Genomic DNA, 6000 nt, shown 5'->3' on the forward strand with positions numbered 1-6000 from the left:
CTCTACTCTCCCCTCTTTGGCCCCCACCCTCCTTACACACTTTCTCAAAGCTGAATTTAACTCCTTGATCCCCGAGGCTACGAGGAGACCCCAGCAGGTCAGAGCTTCTACACAGCTCGCCCAGCCAGCGGGGGCCTTGGAGCAGCGGAGGGAGAGAGGGAAGGCGACCCAAGGGGAATACTGGAAGGGGAGCCACAACACCGATCCTTTCCCGCACACCTCCAATGCGGTCGGGGGCCGAGCTAGCCACCCCAATCCGGCTGGTCCGACTCCCGCCTTACCTGATCTCAATGTCCCTCACGGGCCGAGAGCTGTACGCGGGTGGCTTTTATTCGGCTCGGGGGGAACTTAGAAGAGACGTGTGTCCGGCGCGCATACTGGGGGCCGTGCTGCGACTGCAGGGGTAGGGATACCTGGATGCTAGCAATCCTTTTCATACTCAGCTTTCGAGTCCCCTTCCGTGATCCAGATGGCCGGCATCTAGGGAGGCTGCACAGCCCGGCTCAGCACAGTCTTTTCCTGGTCCCCAGGTCTGTCAGTCTTCCCGTTACCCTCCCGCTCTCCCTCACTAGCTGTCTTGCTCCCACTCTGATTCCCTGGTTTGCCCGCTAGCCGATCCACCCGTAGCTCGCAGCTCTCAGCCCGCAGCCGTGGGCACAGGAGCGCGGCGGGCCGAGAATGGAGAGGGGCAGGTCCAAAGGAGACGCGTTCTCCGGGCGGGGAGCCGCGGAGGCTGGACTACGCGGGGGTAGGAGGGACTTAAACGGCGACGGGCGGAAACGAATGGGAGGCGGAGAGGGAGGAGGAGCCCGGCTAGGGGACTTTATTCTAAGGAGGGTTTTGTGCATCATTAGGAAGAGGAGGAGGGGAGCAAGGCCGAGCGGAGGAGGGATGGCTGCCGAGGAACTGGGGAGAAGCCATGCGGGAAAGGGGAAAGGGTGGGTCCCAGGAGTGTGAGTGTGAGTGTGTGTGTGTGCGCCCGCGCTCGCCTTGTTCGAGGAACGTGCGTGTATGTGTGTATGTGTTTGGGTATAAGTGTGTGTGTGTGTGTGTGTGTGTGTGTGTGTGTGTGTGTGTGTGTGTGTGTGTGTGTGTAGTGGGGTTGCATCTCTGGAATGGGCACAAGATTCCCTGTGTTTGCTAGTATTAAACGTGTTGTTGCCGAGCGCGGATGTGGTTGTGCACTGCTGTGCCTGCCTTGGAAGAAATAGTTCACATAGATGCTAGACAGAGAGTGTGCCCACGTATGTGTGAGAAGCGGAGCGTGGGATTACTAAGTGTATCTATATGGTTGTGTCTCCCTTCACAAGGAATCATACACTGGGATGTGAGACACAGGGAACATGAATTTGGATACGTGTGACTGCAAATCTGTGGAAGAAGCTGAGTCTAAGGTTACATATGCGTGGTTAGATGTGTTCGTGTATGTATGAATTGAAGCGTTCTAGTGCTGAGTGTGTCTAGGCATGCGAGAGTTCAGCATGTCTCAATATGGGCATGGGACACAGAAGTGGAGGGGCGGAGCCGGCAAAGTTCTCTGGGGACCGCAGGAAAAAGAGCCCTTTGGGAGGGGATGGATGGAGTGTGTGTGTGTGTGTGTGTGTGTGTGTGTGTGTGTGTGTGTGTGTGAGAGAGAGAGAGAGAGAGAGAGAGAGACGAGAGAGAGAGAGAGAGAGAGAGAGAGGAGAGAGAGAGGAGAGATGAGAAGAGAGAAGAGAGAGAGGAGAGAAGAGAGAGAGAGAGAGAGAGACGGGATGGGAAGGGTTGTGCACGTAGAGCAGCGTACTCTGACTTCTCCTGGAGACAGGAAACCCAGGAAATGCGGCTGGGCAGTGCGGCTGTAGGGGCTTCGCCCAAAGCACAGGAGGCCAGGAGAAGATTAATTTTTTTTCTTTTATTTTAACTGATAAAATCGGAGCCTCTGAAACGCAGTCCCCTGATGGGGGAGGAGGGAGGAGAGCAATTAGAAAATGTCTGGGGAGGATAACTTGGAAGAGACGGGAGGTAGAGAGGTGGGGTTGAGGGACCCGATTAGAAGAAATGAAGACTCGAAAAGAGTCCTGCGGAGGACCCCCCCCAAAAAGGAGGATGGAAGCTCAAGAAGGACTGAGGAGAATGAGAATGCCTTCTAAAGATAGCGAGGGATGGGAAGAGAAGAAGGCAAAGGGATTAGGGGATGATATGTTAAAACCAAGACCGAGATGAGAGTAAGGATAAGAACAGGAGCCTCGATGACTGATAGAGACTAGCGATTGTCACGAGCAAGCAAACAGACTGTATCTCTCTTCTTGGTCACTGTATTTCAGAAATAACTGGTAGGAGAAAGAGGACAGCTGGAAGTACTTGACTGTGAAGAAGGCCAAGTCATTGGATGAAGAGCCTTTCATTAATTAGTAATAAGTTCAGAAGAGAGCAGGATCCTGTACGCTTCGATTCAACAAAAACGGGTGATGGTGGTGAGAGGAAGAGAGAGACAGACAGAGATAGAGACAAAGTTACAGAGAGACAGAGACCGAGATATAAGAGACAGGAAGAAGGGAAGGAGAGAGGGAGGAAGGGAGACAGAGACAGAGTTAGCACCACAGGTAGATTCCAAGAGTTTAGGGTACCGGGACCAGATTTGACTTTCCCTTACCTAGTCCAGTAAGCAGAGGTTTTCAGAACATTGGACAGCTACATAGCTTCCAATCCTGGATTGAGTATTTTGAGCTGAACAAAAGTACTCCCACTAAGATCTACACCTAATATCTATTCTCAGTGAATTTGTGAGCAATCTTGTCCTTATCTTATAAAACATAAGTGAGATTCCAATCCCACACACAAACCTTTGCTCCATGAAGCCACCACTTATACAATTACATAGCCCTGAGTCTGATTGCTTTTCTGTCTGTCTTGGTCTGTGTCTCTGTCTCTCCCTCCCTCTTGTCTTTCTTTCTCTTTCCCTAACTCCCCACCTTGAACAGAGGTAGGTAACAGCAGCCCTACTGGAACAGGAGATTTGCTGTACTTGAAATAGGTTTAAAACAATTTAGTAACAGAGAATCAAGGAAGCAAAAGGCAAGTTGGGCTTCAATATTGCTTCCTCCCAGCTGGTCTGCTTTCCTGATCAATCTCAGGATGGACTTTATTCCAGATGCCTGAGACAGGAGGGAACCAAAAACTGAAGAGCAATAGTCCTCCCTCCCTCTATCTTCTCTCCCATTCCTAATATCACACACATACAAACATACACACAAATACATACATTCCCACAGGAGCTGAATTAGCATTTCTTATTCAAATTGACGGATGAGAAAGACACAGACGTGTGGGCAGGGAGAAAAAAAGAGAAAGATGAGAGACAGAGAAAGGATATGAAGAAAAAGGGATAGGACAAGAAGATAGGAGGGAAGGGAATGGAAAGGAAGATGGGGAGGGAAGAGGAGGAGAAAATACCTTACCTCTGAATTTCAAATAAAACTTCAGATTTTCTGAATCTAAGTTAATTTGCACTTGATAGTTTTCAACTTTCCCACCTCTGTGAAGGGGGATTTGGAGAACCATATCAAAAAATCTATAAAGACTCAGGACTATTTTAACAGAAATATTTTAATGAGTTATGAAAAAAACAACTAGAAATATATGAGATGGATTTTTTGTAGAAACATACAAGATTTAGTGAGAAGACAGAAGCGAAAATGTTTAGAAGTCAAAATCTTTATTTGTTCTTATTTTCTTTTTCCTCCTCTTCCTTTTTTCCTAATTCAAATTCTTTTCTTCAAACCTTTATTAAAGAAGGAATATATCAGACAGTTTGATATGTATGATAAATGTTGTTTTCGCCCATGCTAGAGGGTGAAGGTGAGCATCTGTTTGTTAATTTCATTGAAAATGCCAAAAGACTTGTTCCCTAAAGCAAAAGGTTTTCTGATTTTCTGAATAAAAAATATCTGAATATACTAGAATACTAATCTATGGAAGTCCTTGACTTACTGGGGAAAAAAGACCTACTGGAATTCAGTAGACTTGAATCCTGTTCATTGATTTAAAGTTGTAAGGAATTTAGTAGAATTCGATCTTCCTCTTTACAAATCAGGAAGCTGAGGCCTACAAATATGATATGAATTATCCAAAGTCAAGCAAAAATTAAGAGATTTGACTGAATCCAGTTTTATTTTATTTTTTTAATTCTGGTTCTTCCACAAAATCTCTGCCTGACTTCATCTCTCTGAGCTTCATTCAGTTTCTTCTTCCATAAAATCAGGAAGTGGAATTCTATAATATCTAATGGAACTATTGGGTAGGGAAACTCTCTCTCTATTGTTTCAGGTCAGAACATTCTCTATACATGTCTCTGTCTCAGAGTTAGTTGCTTAGAACACTGAGACACTGATTTTCCAAGTCAAATGGCCAATATGTGTTAGTTATGTCTCAGGCTTAAGACCAGTTTTCTATCCATATTTGCTTCACTATATATTTCCCCCCTTTAAAATTAATATTCTTATATTCTAAGGTCCCTTCCAGTTATTGCATTCTATATTTGAAGGTCTCTTCATGCTCTGACATCCTATGAAATTTCCCATTCATTTTATCTCTTATTCACTGTTCATATATTCATACCACTATGCCAGGTTTTTCATCTGTAATATGGTGATATTAGATTACATGATCTTTATCATTCCATGGCTCCTTCCAGCTAGAAAATCCTGTCATTCTGAAAATTTTCTACCAGTGATATTTAACAAAAGATCTTTTCTTAATAAAACAGGGACCATTAAACAATGCATAAGGGACCATTAAATCATGAATAAGGGACCCTGTGGATTACATATTGACTGAGAAAACTACACGTGTTTATATGTTTTTTTAATTATTATTAATTCATCAACACATTTAAATCAGATAGGAACTATATTTAATTTTTCTGACTGACTTCAAGCATGTTGTGAGCCATGTATCACTCATGGGCTCTATGTTTGATACCTCTGATATAGATGATTTTGCCTTTGCACACATGACATCTCCAAGATCCAGTCTGACCTTGAACTTCAAAGGTTGTCTCCTAAATTAAGAGGTCAAGAAGTAGAGGGACAGAAAATAGGGAGCAGACAGAAGTTTTTTAGGAAATGCTTCATAAGCTTTCGATAAAGCTTCTCCTTCTGTTCTAATAATAAGAAAGATTCATCTATACTCATGCTGGATGATCTAATACACAATGTAGTGTCCCAAAATCTTATGTTAGCAGCCCAGTTTAGATCCCAAAGCTGTTTAAATTTCTAAGTTCAAGAGATTTGAAATTCAGAGCGCCTGTGAGATCAGAGAGCAAGGGGGAGATTAGTAAAAGTTGGCTCCAGTCCAGAATATGCTGAGACCACAGCTCATAGACACATCTCTGTCTCCCAGTATCAATACAATCTATTAGGAGACAGTATTATAAAGCTGAGGAGATGAGTTGATGTTAAAGTCAGGAAGTCTGAGTTTGAATTCCACCTCTATCACTTTCCGGAGCAAGAAATATTCCCCCTCTGAGTCAGGTTTATTTATGCAAAATGAGAACATTAGGTAAATGATCTTTATAGTATACTTCAGCTCAAAAGTTTGTGACTGATTAAAAGGATGCTTTTCATTCCACAGCCTAATTCTATGGAAAAATAATCTCTATTAATTCATTTTCTGCCAATTTTGGTGTGACCTTGGAAGATCATTTTGCATCTCCAACTCTTACTTTTCTCATCTGTAATATGGACACAATTGCATTTTCACTGACACCTCTACATAACATAACATAACATAACATAACATAACATAACATAACATAACATAAAGGTGGAGATAATACAAGTAAAGTGCTTTATTATATTAATGGCTTCATTTATACAGTATTTTGGGGATAAATCAATTACTTTCTTTGCAATGACCTTTGAGGTAAAATAGTGAATTTTTTATTGCCTGCATTTTATATTAAAATAAATAAAGTTTGAAGTGATTAAGTCATTTGAATGGGTTTTAAACCCAAATATC

The 6000-nt window shown here is 43.3% G+C and overlaps 1 protein-coding gene across 1 annotated transcript in view; it reads right to left on the reverse strand.

Moving 5' to 3' along the window:
• BRINP1 (BMP/retinoic acid inducible neural specific 1) overlaps positions 1-714 on the reverse strand; it is a 167890-nt gene extending 167176 nt beyond the window's left edge. The window contains exon 1 of the mRNA XM_074292911.1: positions 282-714. The gene's annotated coding sequence lies outside the window, so the exon portion shown is untranslated. The remainder of the gene's footprint in view (positions 1-281) is intronic.
• Between the last annotated feature and the right edge of the window lie 5286 nt (positions 715-6000).

The sequence above is a fragment of the Sminthopsis crassicaudata genome, chromosome 2 (assembly GCF_048593235.1).
Source record: "Sminthopsis crassicaudata isolate SCR6 chromosome 2, ASM4859323v1, whole genome shotgun sequence".
Classification (NCBI taxonomy): domain Eukaryota; kingdom Metazoa; phylum Chordata; class Mammalia; order Dasyuromorphia; family Dasyuridae; genus Sminthopsis; species Sminthopsis crassicaudata.